The sequence below is a fragment of the Thermobia domestica genome, chromosome 5, assembly GCF_964235325.1.
Source record: "Thermobia domestica chromosome 5, izTheDome1.hap1.1, whole genome shotgun sequence".
Classification (NCBI taxonomy): domain Eukaryota; kingdom Metazoa; phylum Arthropoda; class Insecta; order Zygentoma; family Lepismatidae; genus Thermobia; species Thermobia domestica.
The window spans coordinates 137,621,718-137,638,895 of record NC_137458.1 but is presented as its reverse complement, the minus strand read 5'-3'; positions in this window follow the sequence as shown (position 1 = coordinate 137,638,895).

The window sequence follows — 17,178 nt, the reverse complement described above, 5'->3', positions numbered from 1 at the left end:
GAAAGGGTGAATTCAGACCACCTTTCAATTTAAAACGAAGTTCCACGACAATTCTCATTTTTTTATAATTCGATGTTTGCTGATCTGTCGTACATTTTCTTTGAGGCGAAGGAAGATCTGTCTCTTTTTGTGAAGTTCTATGTTCAATTGGCCCTCACACCGTGAGTTAAATGCGAATGGAGATAAAGCAAAGGTGAGTTGTTGGTATGGGTATATCAAACATACTACCTGGTTGTGGCAGTTCAGTTACACCGTTAACTTGCGTAAGCACAGAGTGAACATGAGATCTCCATAGGGCGTCAGAAGGACTTGTATGCTGTACGAATTCAAACTGGGGTCAAATGCCGCTGCAGCAGAGCGGAAATATACCAGGCTTTTGGTGAGCGGAAATATACCAGGCGGTGTCGTGAGTACGTCGACAGTGCAGCAGTGGTTTAACAAGTTTAAGGATGGTGACTAAACATTCGAAGATTCACTACTTTCTGGAAGACCAACACATGTACAAAATAAAGGTTTTCAGGCAGCAATTGAGGCGAACAGTGGTCAACTGTGTGGGGAACTGGGGCTATAATTTACTGTGAGTGAAGAAACCATTCGACAGCACCTCCATCAACTTAGGAAGCAATACCAGCTGGGTCTATTGGTACTACATGATTTGACTCCAGGCCAGAAGGCAAGGCGAGAAGACACCTGTGTTTCTTCGCTGTCTCGTCTGAGGAAGGAGATATTTCTGGACAGGATGTTGACATGTGATGAAAAGTGTGCCCTGTATGGAACTCCATGGCGCCGTCATCATTGGTTAGCATCCCATAAACCAGTTTCAAAACTGCCGAAACCAGCACTGCACCAGAAGAAGGTCCTCCTGTGTGTTTGGTCGACTGCTCCTTGCATGATGCATCGGGAACTGCTATCAGCTGGTTAGAGCATCACTGCAAACTGTGTCCTGTCAGCAATTGAGCCCTGTGCAAGAAAAACTCTTAAACTATGGAGCAAGTACTTCTGAATCGCAAAGGGGTTTATCTGTTACAGGACAACGCTATGCCTCACGTGGCTAGGATGACCCGGGACATCATTCTACGCTTTGGATGGGAAACACTATTGCATCTGCGATACTCCCTGGACATTGCACCATCCAATAATCACCTGTTCCATTTTATTGTCAATCATCTTCGAGGACACCCGTTCAAATCCATAGTAGAGGTAAAAATGCACTTGATATCTTCTTCGCCTCAAGGCCCACCAATTTCTCCCGCTTCAAGGCCTAATCCATGGCCTTCCAGAACGTTGGAAGAAGGTCGTGGATGCTGATGGCGACAAATTTTGATCTTTCCGGTAGTCTTAGGTGATATAGAGATGTTCGAAGGTGGTGGGTGAAAAAGAGACAGAATTTTCGTGGTTATGCTTATACTTCCCAACTCCAGATTTCTTTAAAGTTCCGCAATAAATGATCTAAAACTCATTGGGTTTTTGGTATAATATTATTAATATTTTCTTTGTATATTTCCTTTAATTTGCAGTGCTTGGGGATAAAGTATGTCTAAGTTTAGTCCGCAATAATGTATGGATTATTTTTTCATGCGACAAAAATATAAACCAAGATATCTTCCACAAAAATACTAGATATTCATGGAATATCTAGTATCCTATTTGAGACTTAGAAACTATTCTCACAACGTTGACTTATAATCAATGTAGAAGAAAAGTTAACATCTCTTTCAGGTTCCAAAAACGACGTTCTTTGATAATTTACGAAAATATTACTTCGTTTTAAGACAATATGAAGTACGTGTTTATTGAAATTTTCAGGTAATGCTCACTCTTGTAGTTTAAGGCAGTCAAATGCCAGGATTTACTTAACAAATTCCTGAATTTCCTTAAAAATATAATTTTGTCGACTCTGTATTTTCTGGCAATTTCCTATTGTGGAACAAACAATAATAAGAGAGGAGACACTCTCCAATTTTGTACCTCATACTGTATTTTTCTGAATATTTATTACAACACTCATTTTTTTTAAACGTATAGGACATTATGTGTATATTGTTGGAGATTAGAGACTTAGTGAAAGGGTGGCTCGCTCAACTGAACTTTGCACATCATTGCTCGATTTAGCTTTTATTTTATATGAATAGTCTTATTAGCTTTTATGTTGACCAAAGAATATAGAACTCGTTCTCAATTAAGTATATTTTTTTTAGCTGTTAAAAAGAAGAGTTATGCTATTTTTATTTTTCAATATATCTCAACATCAGTGTTTGTAATGCTCAACTTGATGTAGTACTCTTTAGGATTTAAAAGAGGCGAATGATTGATGGAAACGAATAACTATGAAAGGCAATTTTGAAGAGAAAATCTACTAACATGATGTTTTGCACTACAAACTCGCATGTCCTGGAATCCAGATGGGCTTCTCTGGATTCTAATACTGAGCAATAGTGCCTTTGTGACAATAGTTTTTTTTTTAGTCTCATCACTTTTAGTTCATTTCGTTCTGATTTAGGAACTTTCATGCACTACTTACCCACCGTTATTCCTTCGTTTAGAATTTTTATTTTAGAAATGCCCCTTTTTATATTGTTCACCAACTTATTTCTTCTTCTCCTATTCCGCTTTTACCTTCTATAATGTTTCTAGAATTTTAATAAAACTCTTTCTTTTAATATGCCTCAGATAGTTTTAGTTTTATCTTTTTCATTCGGTATAGTAATTAAGTATAAACTCTTCGTTCTTAAACCCTGCCTAACACCTTATATATTAGCTTAATTTTGTTCCACGAAGCTAATTTTGCACATTTGCATTCATATTCAAAGGAAAGCACGGTGAGTCAATTATAGAGAGTTCACCTCTGGTGCATGAGGTTCCTGGATCGATTCTAGTCCATGGGTTTTCTTGAGGTTCTGCCGTTTTCCCACACATTCTTGTTACATCAATTTTTCATAATCGCTCACTTTCACTGATCACCGTATTTTTTACACTAAAGAACATAAACGTAATGACGGTAAACTAGAAATAATTTGATTTATTTCTTTAAAATCCACATTTGCTTCATTTTTTGTTGTTTTCTACCGTTCTTCCAAAATACTACATTTCTATACCAAAAGTAAAATACTCTGCACGAAATATTTAATTAATCATTTCCAAAATTATTACGGAACAATTAGCAAAATACATAACTTTTTCTTAAAGGCATTATTCTTGTCTTTGTTTTCAATTCCTGTCCCAACTTTTACTAATAATGTTATTCATACATAGGATTATTCATCTCTTTAATGTTCTCCTGATATATATTATTTTCGTTTTATTATATTTCTTTCTTCCATTTAACGTAATAACTTTTTTTTACAGTTCCAATGAGAAAAACTGCAGAATTGACGTTTCTGTTAAAATGGTCGTAAAGGACTTATGTATCTATTTGAACGACATACAAGAATAGCTCTGGCGGATAGGATTACATTTGTCTCCTCAACTGCCTTCAAACGTGTACAAAGAATTTCTTCATATTCTATAAATTTATAAGTTATTAATGGTCATAAGTCATATCATTAATTGACTTCTTCAAAGAGCTCAACAGGTAGAGTTTGTATATATATAAATAAATCTCTTTAAGTATGACATTTTTTTCAAGTTCTTTAGCCCATTAATAATTCTACAAGAGTTGATGGGATATATAATATATAAAACTTTTACTTCGTTATATGTTCAACATAAATTTAATAATTATTCTTATTAGAATATAGAATTTTCTTGGATACTCGCTACATTTTTCATTTGCTTAAAATCACATTTTTTTTAAATAAAACCATGTAATCATCCATCCTTTTCCGCTTGCCTATATGCAATTTAGACTGTAGTGTTACAATAGCAAACTGTAGTAATTTCACTCCTCCAAGAATACAGTACCTTCTAAGTACTACGTATTCATAATGTAATATCAAATTAACTCTTGTATAATATTCAATGTAACCATCCAGGTAGCTTTAGATGCTTTCAGTAAACGATCGAATCTTTGGCTTAGTAGGACTATATAGAAACAAAGAGCTTCTACTGAAGAGCTGGTATGAATCTTCATCTAACAAAGGTCTAACTAGACTATAACTGCTGAACCAAATACTATGCTTTATTTGTGTAAGACTTTTATTAGTAAATGAGCGGATGTTACTAGTGAGCAGCTTCTCGATAATTAAGTATGGGATATATATATATATATATATATATATATATATATATATATATATATATATATATATATATATATATATATATATATAGGTAAGAGTAGATTATGCTCGGCACGAGATATAAAACCTCGATAATTTCAATACAATTTGAGCTTTACCTTGTGGTTAAGCGGTTAACGTTTGCACCCCTGGAAGACCCGAGTTCGATTCCCGGCTGGATCACATGTGGTTTGGATCCCAGTTAAAATTTAGGTCTATGCCTCACTGTTGAAAGGGACGCTAAAATCAACTCAAATCCATTCATTACAATTTTAATTCTTTCCCCGACATTAAAACCAATTTTCTAGTACACTACAGTTATTTACAACACCACATTTTAATGAATTTTCAATAGCGTAAGTTTTCCACAAAATATTCCTTTTGAGAGTAAGTGCTTGGAAATTTCGTTAATACGAACGCAGATGGTAGTTTGCAAAAGCCGTGTGGGTGATTTGTCTCTTAGTTTTCTGGTTTCCTCTCACCTTCTTCATTCCATAAATTCATTCATTTCTAATCATCATCACCGTCTCATTTAGCCTACATTGCTTAAGAGTGTGACGTAAAACTGAAGGAGTTTATTCTATTTTCATTTGTTCGGGTACTGGTTTGTATGTCACTGTATTCAAGCGTTAATAGTAAATTAGATTAATCTCCAATTAATCAATCACGTTATTCTAAACATGTCATATTCTTTTCTTATTTCAATAAATTAATTTTGTATAATGACTAATCAGTAGGGGAATTCTAGGTGTCAATCACTTTCTTGTAATTCTATATTAGAGGTTTACATTGGAGCTCAAAGAAACACTGCTTTCATTGGAAATAGCATACCGTCTTCCCGAAATAGAAAGGCGGATGTCTTAAATGAGAAGCTGTCCGTAATTTGGTTACGTCATTCTAGCAAGTGCAATTGAATTAAAGGAAATATTTCATTTGCAGCAATAATTATCTCAAATGTATAACGAACTCGGTTAAATATATATATATATATATATATATATATATATATATATATATATATATATATATGTTTAAATACTTTCATTTTCTTCTTCTTTTGATTCATTGAAATTTTATACAGACGTAAAACAGAATTCAACCTTCATTTGCTCGTAAAATTCATGCATCTATTTCAACCGTGAGGGTATATGAGACATGTACTTTTAATTTATTGTGTAATCCAAGGTATACGTTCAAAGTTTTTTAATGCTCTCCTACTGGGAATGGAACATGGGACCGCGTAAACCCAAAACATATATGTATGAAGGATATTTAAAAAATTAAATCAACGCGAATAGCTATTTAAAAATATGTGTTAGGACGATGCGTTAGTCCAAAACAGAATCTTTGTCCTAGCCCAGAACCAATTTAAAACAGTATCCATTGTGAATAAAAGAAAATGTGCTCTTATCTTTGACAAAAGACTTGAAGAAAGTTTAAAGAGAAGAAAGAAAAGAAATAGATCATTTCGTTTCGACTATATATATATATGTCGTAGATGTGGAAGACTCAAAATTGCATCACGTCTTTCTCCACAATCACATTTAGTGTGAACTTTCTGTCTTGAATCCTTACAGTCGTACAATCACAATCACTGTGATAGCGTAAGAGACGAAAAATCCTTAGCGTTAAGTGAGAACTTATTTCGTTCAGAGGAACGATTCAAAGCGATGTGTGAAGAAGAAAAAGAAAACATCTAGCTCCATACGTCAATGACATGTCGCCTTCCATGATAAGTTCAATTCAGTCAAAGTAAAATGGCAACTAAAGTATCTTGCAATATGGCAACTAAAGTATCTTGCAATAGTAGAGCTAAGAAAAGAAAAGTCCAAAAGCTTCAAATGAGGTGTCGATTCGGCGGAAATTCCCGTCAAGTAGAATGGTTAGTGGAAAGAGAAAAAGAAATAAATCATGTCAAAGAATACGAAAAGAAGATTGTAAATCAGTAGACCAAGAACATGCACTGTAGTTTGTTAAATTAAATAAGGTCTACGAGGATATTATATTTGAGCAATGAATTTGACTCGTGTACAATATTGTTCAATAAATCATGGCCACTCAACGTGCTTTAGAAGGCCATAGTTTTCGAACCTTAAATAGGAAACTCTATTGTTTGACTATTTAGAAAGATATTTTGATTTGAAATGAAATCTTTCAATTTAATTTCCCTCAATTATGCCATCTAGACTAAGGGAGACAATGATTACTGCTAGTGAATAAGGATGGAATAATTTGTGGAATGAGAAAGTGGGAGGAAACGGGAATATACCGAGAAAACTTATAGACACGATGTTGTCCACCACAAACGTACTTGGCCGGGGATTGAATCAGGTATCCACGCACCAGAAATAGTCGCTCTACTACTGATCCACCATATCCCACATATTTTGATTTGAATCCAACTATAGAGAATGAAATGAAATATTTCAGTTTTTTTTTTTATCTTTTTGGACTGTGATTATGCCATGTAGACTAAAGGAGACGTTGACGATGAGAAATGAATGAAATGGTGGACTGAAGACTGGGAGAGCCCCCTACAAAAACCACGCACATGGTGTTTGCCTTTATAAAGACAGGTGGTATTCATATTTAAAAAAAAAAAAAAATACCATCAGCAAACATTTCTATATTTTCATCTCCTGAAAAGTTTCTAATGAAACATTACACGATCTCTTGGATACCACTAAAGATAGTCAAGTGACTAGCACACACGCCTCTCGTGGACGTGATCCAAGGCTAAATTTCCGGCAGGAGAGCATTGAACGACTTACAATTGATTGAATTCCACCCTAAACAGTAGCTTCACGTCTCATATAGCCTTAATGCTAAATGGAAGCTAGTCACCAACAAACAACAACAACAGAACAACTTTTTCGAGAAAAAATTAATCTTATTCCGTATTAAATAATAATTCGTGAACATTAATTAAAAAAGTAAAAATTTTAAGTTGTAAATTTACTTTCAAGCATTATATTGCTAGTTACAAAACATGTATACGAAAACTGATACTGACAGAAGTTTTGTATTTGTGTAATCATACATTTAATCAGGTTGGCAAATAGATATACATATTTGGGCACAAAACGTACAATTCTAGGTATGAAATAAAACGAAATATTTCAGTTTGATGTCCCATATTTACGTCCAGTATGCTAAAAGTGTCTTGGAGAATGAGAGTAAATAAAATCAAATCATTTAGTTTTACGACCGACGATTATGCTGTGTTTGATAAAGGAGACGGTGATAATTATGAAGATGAAATGGTGGAATGAAGGAAGTGAGAGAATCCTGAGAAATCCCACTCATACGTTTTCCCCACCCCAAAGCCTACTTGGATCGAGCTGGAATTGAACTAGGGACTACACACATCATAGGTGAACGCTCCACCACTAAGTCACTGCGAGTCCCATAATTCTAAGTTTTACATTTCTATATAGAATACAGCAAAAATGAATAATCTACTTTTCAACTAACAAATTTAAGTGTTAGAATAATCTAATTTAACCCAAAACACTCATCCCAATTTTATAAAATGTATTTGTCAACAAAAGAGAAGCAGGAGGATTTCAAGAATATCATGTAGCCCCCACCCTCACCGACTTGTGATCGCATGAGCTTGAGTGATGAGCTTGATATAGTGGTTCGAAAGTTGTGTTTCACTAAGGGCAAGGACTTATTTAAGTGCCTCCATGAAGCATGGATTGCACTCAAATCTGAAGCCCTGCTGAAACGAATACACAAAATGACCAAAATTTGTCAAGCTGTCATCAAAGTACGCGAATACTATTTTGGTGAACCAAGTATTTAAGTTCTTTGACTCAAATACATACTGTAGTTTCCAAATACAAATAAACTCCATCCATATGTATTAGCTTTCTGTTCCAATACATGCAAGCTAACCAAAACCTATTTCGTACGGAAACTTTTCGGTGGTAGTGTAAGTACGTACGTACACTCATGTCCAAAATAATTGTCGCATATCTTTAACTGTCTTCTTGTAAGAACGTAATTTGATAATGATTCTGCAGGGTACTTTTAATACTGATACTATGTGTATAATCGGGTAATGTACATATGTGGTAAATTTCATAGGAATTGAATTATAAATACAAAAACTAGAATGAGTAAAACAAAATGTTGCTAAATGGACAAGAAAGTTTTACTTTCTTTTTATTGCTCTTATTTACTGCTCTTTTGACATGAAATTTGCCACATACATGTCTTTGCTGATTATACAAATACTAACATTGTAAGAAATACTGGGCCAATTCGTTATCAACCAACAACATATTTATAGACATGCGACAATAATTTTGGACATGAGTGTACATACGTAGACCTACTAATATTAATATTACAATCTTACAAGGCCTATAAGCGTAGTTCTAGTAAGTATTATTGTTTCAATACCCTCTTTATTCTACGAAATACTTAATAATATACTAGATTAACAATCTTATACAATAAAAAAAAGATTAACTTTTTAAAAGTGTATAATTCCTTCTGCTCTAAAAGAAGATTAAAAAGTCCGGCAAAATTATATTAACAATTGTCGGCCCAGAGGCTCAGTAATTACTAGTATACTAGATCGCTCACATCTGGTGCGAGTGATTCTTAGATTGATCCAAGGCCAAGTCTGAACTTGTAGTAGGCAACATTGCATTCGTAGATTTTTTCAGGGTCCTTTCTTTTCCTTTCATATTCACACAATTCACCAATTGTTTCGTAAGCGTTCACTTCTGTAAATCATCCGTCTCCTTTAGGCTACAAGGAAACACAGTAGGGCACTAAACTAGAAATATAATTGCATTTTAGTTTTATATCAGTAATTGACATTCTTTCAATTTGTTGATTAATTTTTAGTTTTAATGTTAGGTGATATATGATCTACTTAAAATTGATTAATCATTGTTACTTTGATCTGTTTATTTACCGTTCAACTTCAAAATGATATTGAACATTTTTTTAACTTAATACGCCATATGGAAATTAAATACAATAGATAGGATATAATTGAATTACTTCCGGAAAAGAGTTATTATATTTAATATTACAGCCTTTTTATAAACAAAATATGTGCATTTTTAATTCAATCATTGGTTAATTAAGTATGGAGAAGACATATAAAAAAGGTTTACTATTATTTGTTTTTCTTTTCCGGACACTTAATAACGGTTTCAATGAAAACCATGTAATCTTCAACGAAATTAATTACTCAAAAATATTTGACATGAAACGTCTAGTATCAAAAGCCGTCAAATTCATTTTTACCAAAATTGAGTTATATATCGCTTATATGTTTGATCTAAAGGAATTATATGAAAACAGTATTTTGTTTAAAAGCATAATATTTCATTCTAAAAAAAAAAAAGCTAGTTTAAATCAGTCTTGGGAAGTAACGTAACGCAAGTAACGCTTACTTGTAACGCGTTACTTTTGAAGTAACGTTTCCTAGTAACTCGTTACATTTTTTCAAAGTAACGGTAACGCGTTACAAATTTTTAAGTAACGTACCTAGTTTGCGTTACTTTTTTCGCGTTACATTTCGGATGAGTCACTACAATATATGTATATCTTTTTTGGAAACAAATGTTTCTTTCCTGTAAGTGAATTTCTCAGAATGAAACAATCGAGCATGAACTACGTATATCAGTAACCGGAAAAAAAACAGAGAAACAGATAAGTTTGTATTGCCACTTGCTGTTTTTGGAAGATGATGACAGCTTTAAAGAAATCACGTGTACTGATTTCAAGCACCTAAAAGGTTTTGTCGTAGATTTTGACAGCCCCAAATCAATACATTCAGTGAGTGAACTAGGAGTGTAATGATACCGGTAGTCTATTTTATTTTGATTGATGTTGTTTTTATAAAGATGGAAAACGAAAATATTTTACCGTTTGAACATCTGAAAGAATATTTTTTTCTTAAGAGCTGAGGATGATGGTGGACAGAATTTAAAAGTAAAGTGTCTGAAGTTCCCCGAGACCACAAGAGATTTTTTATAACAAGCTCAGCTCGGCTTGGCTCAACTGAGAAGATGGCTCGAGCTGGATCGATTGGGGTGAAACATCGGCTCGAGCTGGCTTGGTAGGGATGAGCCATTTGCTCGATTCGGCTCAACTGAGCCGAGGGCTCTAGCCGAGTCGGTTGGGTGAGCTGTTGGCTCAGCTCACTTCTCGGTTCGGGTCGATAGTGAATGAGCTGTGAGCCGAGCGGCTCGAGTCATTGACAATTCTAAACCCGGGCCGAGCAGTTTTGAAGATATTTGACCAGTGCCCTATAACTTTTAACAGTTTAGCTCGAGCCCGAATACTCAACCTAGACCCTCAAGCCAAATTCAGAAGCTCGTTAACAATGTCCTTGACTCCTAGACTTCACGACTACCGAGGTTGGCAATCAACTAGTTTTTTAATATTCAAATACAAACCGCCTATCTTTCATGTTTATACACAGTATTATTATTATTATTATTATTATTATTATTATTATTATTATTATTATTATTATTATTATTATTATTATTATTATTATTATTATTATAGCAGTAGTAATAGTAGTACAGAAAATTGAAGTTATAATTTTTTCACATATTTAAGGTTTCGGACCTAAAAGTAACGCGTTAGTAACGCGTTACTTTCGAAGTAAAGTAACAGTTACTTTTTGAGGCAAGTAACCCGTTACTAACGCGTTACATTTTAAGGGAAAGTAAAGTAACTTGTAACACGTTACATTTTTACAAGTAACTTACCCAACACTGGTTTAAATATGGGACCTTGTACGCGTGTATATGGAGATTCACTGCAAGTTTTGCGAGATTACTCGTAACTAAGCGAAATGGATGTGGCGGATTTTAATACCATTCGCCTCACACGTTCTGTTAACATTGTTGAATTTTTGTGTGTATATGTTTATGATATCATTATAGTTACATATTAAATAGAAAGAAATCAAATGGCAGCAATTCAAATTCCATATGAATTACAAATTTCTATGGGATTTCAGGGAAAACGAAGTTTTATGGGTAGAGTTTGTCGTTCAGAATAATCATAACCATACGATTAGTAAAACTCGAAATAAAAATTTTATTACTACAAAGTAATTCACAAGTATTTATTTTATTACAGTTCTGAGATATCTCGTAGTTATATGGTGTTTCAGACACTACGTTAAGTTATACGTCAACGTCTTATATAGTCTCGTTACTGAAAAGGACCCTAAATTCTAATATAATATAATGTAATTAGAGTTTCGTTTTATGATGCACCTAGATTACTTTATCATTTCAGGAATAATAAATGCATTTTGGAAATTATATAAGCTCCTTCATGCCTATATGAATAGAATTCGAGCTTTTCTCGAGTAAGACCCGGGTTCGATTAGAGGCTGGAGCTCATGTTATTCAGGTCAAACGTTAAGCTGTAGCCCCACGTCTCATATGGCTTCACAACTGAAAGGGACGATAATTTCAAAGCTAACTTACTAACTTTGAATATTACGTAACGACAAGTTAAAGTCTAATCTAACTACTAACTAATTTTGGAAATTATATAATTCACATACTACCTCTAGTAAATTAGAAATTTTTCGCTGCAACGATATATCTGTCTCCTTGATCTGTTTATCCCATGTAATTTGTCATTGCCTGCCGTTGTAATCTTCTCCTTTTTCTCCATGCTATGCCAAACTTTGTACAATATATCATATCCATCAGTGTATAGAACACTAGCAGCGTTCACCCCGCTTCGCTGCGGTCACCCCGGAACGCAATAAACTTTGTTACTTAGATAATTTTTACTTTTTCGCTTTCAAATTGCAGTAAATGTTAACATTATAGCGCCTGTCATTTATGTTAACCCGCCGAGTGACACGGTCATGCGGGTTGCATATAAATACGTTTATTTTTATACCTATGATGAACTAATAACAAAGGATTTGTACGTTATGGACACTTGAATGGTCAATTATCTCAAGACACTGGTAATTAAAAATTAAAGTGATATGATAAAAACCATCTAGGGTCCAAATCCTAATAACCCCCCAAAAATGAAAGAAATTGGTTCAGCCGTATTAGCGTGATGAGCTAACAAAGGATTTGTGCGTTCTCTTTTATAATATAGATCTGAACTTGTCACTTCTACTTTCATCTCATTTTTCAATCGTTTCAACCAATAATGTTGTTTTCATATTCTTCTTTCTTTTCTTAAGTTATTAATTTTCCTTTCGGCTTAAATTTATTCTCGTTTGTTTTCAATATCAACATTTACATATTTTGTATTGTGATAATCGCTTGAAAACAACATCCAAGGTTTTGCTTCTTAAAATCCAATATTCAACAAAAAAACATTTTATGTGTCCTTTCACTCGACCACATATTAAATGATTTTTGTATATATTTTTTCTGTTAGATTATTGCTTACGCATAACATCTTTGATGTTTATTTCTCGTTCATATTTCAGATTACGTATTTTACCATGTAAGTATGTCCCTTTATTATTTGCAGACCTTAAGAATATTCACGATTTTATTAATCTAGATAGAATATCAATACTATAAGTCCACGTGAAATACTTCAGTGTATACAGAAAATTCTTACCACTTCCAAACCCAACCATCACTTAACTCAGTATAATTCACTTTTTCCGCAGAAAATATGAAAACTCGAATTAGGGGTCGTTCAAAAATTGTAATAATTATTGGCCAAAGATCGCAATCTTTCAATCCATTTTTTGGATCATTTCCAAAGTTCTTGTTCAGTTACAAGCTTTGCAATAAACCGATCACTAATCTCTGAGGTCAAAAGTTACAAGCAGTGTTGAAATCTTAAAGAATCTCATACTAGAAATAATAATGAATAAAATCCTCCGTACGAAGAAAAGAATACACTTCAATCTAGAGGGACTGTATGTCAATTTTATAACTTCCTGAGTAAATTGCCAACCATGGAAAACACCATGCAGAGTCTTGAGGTTTCGAAATTTGGAGTCTGTCTACCAAAATACATCGAATCCATACAATGATGCCCATTGCGCAGAACATTCTTTTGGTTTTTTCCTTTCTTTTTTTCTTTTTCTTTCTTTTTTGTATGGCTGTATTACGTGTATTCTCCCTATGCATCATCGCTAAAGTTTTTCGCCCATATAAAAATTGACACGATTGTCAATCGATTCTGGCACTGCCTTCCCAAGTTTATGTGTTATATAAACGGACGCTGCGGCCTCCATCGAATACCTTTCTTAATTACTTATCTTTGGAATAGAGATGCAAGAGCTCGGAAAAAACCGGCATTTTTTGAAAAAAAAAAACTCGGTCTTTTCTGCTTCGCTTTTTTGCTTGGGAAATTTTGGACTTTTTTCAAAATTCTGCTTTAAATTGATAAAGCAGACTTTGTTTCGCTTCTCTATAACACAGAAAGTCATTTAATTAGTGGTTGATGCTAATAATAATATGAAACCTCGAAAATAAACCATGAATTTCGAAAAGATATTTCAAACAATTTTACTTCAACATATTTACATTATGAATTCCAAAGGATTAACCAATGTATATAATAAGAATTTTTTAACCTCCTATATACAAAAGTAACCAGAGTTGGCAAGAACCATGGTTGTTTTTGAAAATGCCAAAAACTTTTTTTTAAGGGGGGTGTTTAAACCAGGTTTTTTGGTTTAAACCAGGTTTTTTGATTTAGATACTTTGCTTTATGTATTTATATTACATAGCACAGAAACAAGTTTGTTTCGCCTTGGTGTTATTATGAAAGAACGGGGTTGTGCTGGAAGAAGTCCCATAAGATTAAAGAAGTCCGGTCAGTAAATTTCTTAAATTGAGAAGCTCCCGCCCTAGCCATCGAGAAAATCCCGTCATTACTTGAAATGTAAAACAAAAACTGGAAAATCCTGTTATTGATTTGCATGTAAAATTTAAAGGTCATCGTATCATAATCAGTATCCTAAAACTGAGGTATTAAATTACAAACTTAGTATGTAGATATCATTGAAAGTCAAATCCAACCTAATGTTGGAAGCTACGTAGGCAATCGATAAATTTTGCCAATTTCTATCAATATATTTAAATAACCTTGGCTTCTTTATAAAACAACAGGCATTCAGGCATGCAGAAATATACAATTTAGTTTCGTTTCGTATGTTTAAGCTTAACATCCTTACGTAATACCGAGGTTATCAAGGAGAAGACTTTCGCTTAAAGTGACATAAGAACCGCTACTTGGTTAACGCATGAAAGAAGCGTTGTGGTTAGACCGAGAATTGAACATGGGACACCTTGATTAAAACTAATGCAGATGGTTCGATATGTGGAAACGTCACCATGAAGTTCTCACGATTCGCATTTTTCGTTCTTTTTATTTTTTTATTTTATTTTATTTTATTTTATTTTTTTTGTTTAAACCAGTTATTTAAAAAAAAACACTTGGTGTAAACCAGACAACCCTAAAAGTAAACACTTTTTTAAAAAAAAACACAAATAACTGGCAAAAATATATGTAGTATTTTTACTTCAAAATATTCCATACGATCTTTTTGAAACAAAATAAAATTAAAATTAATCATAAGAGAAATACTTAGATTTATATGATACACTTAACATCTGCACATCTACAGTTTTGGTTCTGTATATTCTTGAAATTCAACAGTTAAGTTTTATATAACCACCATCATGGTTTACCCAATCCTCAGCTTTCCTGAACTTTTAACAAGAGGGATTCAATATATCATTACTGAATTATGTTACTCCCCCCCCACAAAGGACTACGGAATATATTTAAGTTAAGCTAAATACAACTGCACAACAAACATGGCTGAGTGGTTAGCTTTTGCGCTTTTATCAGGAAGTCCGGGATTCAACTCAGCACTGGACCATTTTGACAAAGCTTTTCTTCATTCCATCTGTGAATGTAGGAATACACACAGTTGGCGTGTACTGTGAGTTCGCCGACTTCCTTTCTTATTGTTTTTAATTCGTTATTATTACTAATTACCAACAGTGACAGTTTTGCAAAAGTTAGGGGGGCGGTCTTTCGGACTGAAGCCTGTTCCCCAAGTTACAGAATGTCTAAAACAAACGAAATATCTATTAGTTATGCCTTTACTCATAAACTTTAAGCTCCCGTCAAATAAAAATTACGAATGTTTAGAAAAACTAAACATTAGTAAGAAAAAACCCTTCCAAAATACTTTTCTAAATCCGCCACTGATTCTCAGTATAAAATGATCTTTAAGGTTGTATCCGGAAGATTATTGCTAAACATATAAACGAAACGAAATATTAGTTATGCCTGTACTCATAAACTTCAAGCACCTCCCAAATAAAATTAGGACTTTATAGAAAACGAAACAATCAGAGAAACCTCTCCTAAAGTGCTTTTCTAAATCCGCTACTGATTATTTGTGTAAATTGATATTCAAGGTTTTATCCGGAAAATTATTGTTAAATCACTGCTCAGCTAACAGTATAACAGAAGTGTGGAAGTACGGTTTGACGGATATATTGAAAAACGTCAGCTTTGATGGATATATAGAAAAAAATAAGTTTAACTTTTGCGCTAGAAGCTAAAGTTCTAAGCTCTTAGAAATGAAACACGGATAACAAACTAAAAATGATCTAGAGAAGAAAGAAAAAATGTCGATAACTCAAAAGTTAAAATAAAGTTAAATAGCCTCTAAAATTGACTTCAAATACTACATTCTTCATGTTAGCTTTAATTCGTAAAACATGTGCTCCATCCATCTTAATGGTGAATTTCAGAGCGAAATATGGCATTTAGGTCATGGAATTCTTATCTAACTATAGAATATACTATAAGAAAGCTATTTAGATAGAAAAATCATGAAAATGAAAAAAGCCAAAATTTCCAAAATTCTGTTTTTTTTCTTCCAAAAAGCCGGTTTTTTATGTAAAAAAAAACATCGATTCAAAAAAGCCGGCTTTTTTGCATCTCTACTTTGGAAACATGCAATAGTTGTGATCTATGAACCGTTGTTTACAATTGTGAGCCGTTAATTGACTTCACACTTGGACGCCTTGTCTTTCGAAAATGAAGCGGAATCTGCCCCATGTTTAGGAACGTTTTGATATTTGCAACCATATACTAACATGTGGACGTGTCAACATATTGTGAAGTAACTGTGTATTTGATATAAAGAAACATGAACTTTTGAAAACTTTGAAAGAAAACTTTGTTTAGAAGTGTACATTCTCAGACACGTGTTGTAAATGCACATTTGTTAAATAAACTCGACTAGCTTCCTTCTTTCCTTTCCGCATACCTTCGAGCACAGCCTGATACTTCCCGATTAGGTCATCATTCTTGAATTGATCAAAGCCACGAGGAACAGAACAACAAGGGGTATTCAACACACGATTGGGACAGGTGCAGGATCATCGGAGAGAAGCGGATCCCACCATTGGAAGACCACCGACTCCACAAGACAAAGAGTACCATTCTGACGGTTCATCGCCGCAGACACCTTTAAGTTTGTCACCAGAGTAGTAGAATGAAGATGTAGAAGGACATTATCGTAAGACGCTTATCGACGCCCCTTGCAGACCAAAAGGATTAAGATTCAGATGTTGACTGTCTTCATCTAATCCAGACTTCTCTAGATATTCATCATTCCAGATGAACAGGACGACGCCAGTCTCGATGGATCTATCAGGCTAGTGCTCATTCCTATTCTTTAATTACAACCTTTCTCTTTCTCTCACACTTTTCCCCAACTAGTCATTTTCTAAATTAGAAATATTTGAATTTTATTTAAATTCAACCACAATTTTACAGTTAAGTACCGTGTTGTGCATCAGTTCCATCCCCATTTGATTGCATTTATTTATTTCATATTCTGAGCTATAACTGATGACACAGCACCTGCACATGATGGAGATGCTGTGAGGCTTACGCCTTTGTTACGATCCTAAAATTTCGATAAATTACGATTCTAAAT